The sequence below is a fragment of the Physeter macrocephalus genome, chromosome 16, assembly GCF_002837175.3.
Source record: "Physeter macrocephalus isolate SW-GA chromosome 16, ASM283717v5, whole genome shotgun sequence".
Taxonomy (NCBI): domain Eukaryota; kingdom Metazoa; phylum Chordata; class Mammalia; order Artiodactyla; family Physeteridae; genus Physeter; species Physeter macrocephalus.
In genome coordinates this window covers 45,845,360-45,846,874 of record NC_041229.1, presented here as the reverse complement: position 1 = coordinate 45,846,874, position 1,515 = coordinate 45,845,360, and the positions used below count along the sequence as shown (strand labels likewise).

At 35.6% G+C, this 1,515-nt stretch overlaps 1 pseudogene; it reads left to right on the top strand.

The window, feature by feature from the left end:
* LOC102983338 (tyrosine-protein phosphatase non-receptor type 2-like) overlaps positions 1–1,515 on the top strand; it is a 6,281-nt pseudogene that overhangs the window by 959 nt on the left and 3,807 nt on the right.

Here is a 1,515-nt window from a genome sequence, read left to right as displayed (position 1 = left end):
ACGGATAAGTGACCTGGAAGATACAATAGTGGAAATAACTACTGCAGAGCAGAATAAAGAAAAAAGAATGAAAAGAACTGAGGACAGTCTCAGAGACCTCTGGGACAACATTAAATGCACCAACATTCGAATTATAGGGGTCCCAGAAGAAGAAGAGAAAAAGAAAGGGACTGAGAAAATATTTGAAGAGATTATAGTTGAAAACTTCCCTAATATAGGAAAGGAAATAGTCAATCAAGTCCAGGAAGCACAGAGAGTCCCATACAGGATAAACCCAAGGATAAACACGCCAAGACACATAATAATCAAACTGTCAAAAATTAAATACAAAGAAAACATATTAAAAGCAGCAAGGGAAAAACAACAAATAACACACAAAGGAATCCCCATAAGGTTAACATCTGATCTTTCAGCAGAAACTCTCCAAGCCAGAAGGGAGTGGCAGGACATATTTAAAGTGATGAAGGAAAAAAACCCTACAACCAAGATTACTCTACCCAGCAAGGATCTCATTCAGATTTGATGGAGAAATTAAAACCTTTACAGACAAGCAAAAGCTGAGAGAGTTCAGCACCACCAAACCAGCTTTACAACAAATGCTAAAGGAACTTCTCTAGGCAAGAAACACAAGAGGAGGAAAAGACCTACAAGAACAACCTGAAACAATTCAGTAAATGGTAATAGGACCATACATATCGATAATTACCTTAAATGTAAATGGATTAAATGCTCCCACCAAAAGACACAGACTGGCTGAATGGATACAAAAACAAGACCCATCTATATGCTGTCTACAAGAGACCCACTTCAGACCTAGGGACACATACAGACTGAAAGTGAGGGGATGGAAAAAGATATTCCATGCAAATGGAAATCAAAAGAAAGCAGGAGTAGCAATACTCATATCAGATAAAATAGACTTTAAAATAAAGAATGTTACAAGAGACAAGGAAGGACACTACTATAATGATCAAGGGATCAATCCAAGAAGAAGACATAACAATTATAAACATATATGTACCAACATAGGTGCACCTCAATACATAAGGCAAATGCTAACAGCTATAAAACACGAAATAGACAATAACATAATAATAGTGGGGGGCTTTAACACCTCACTTACACCAATGGAAAGATCATCCAAAATGAAAATAAATAAGGAAACAGAAGCTTTAAATAACACAATAGACCAGAAAGAATTAATTGATATTTATAGGACATTCCATCCCAAAACAGCAGATTACACTTGGTTCTCAAGTGCGCATGGAACATTCTCCAGGATAGATCACATCTTGGGTCACAAATCAAGCCTCAGTAAATTTAAGAAAATTGAAATCATATCAAGCATCTTTTCTGACCACAATGCTATGAGATTAGAATTGAATTACAGGGGAAAAAATGTGAAAAACAAAAACACATGGAGTCTAAAATATACGTTACTAAATAACCAAGAGATCACTGAAGAAATCAAAGAGGAAATCAAAAAATACCTAGAGACAAATGACAATGAAAACA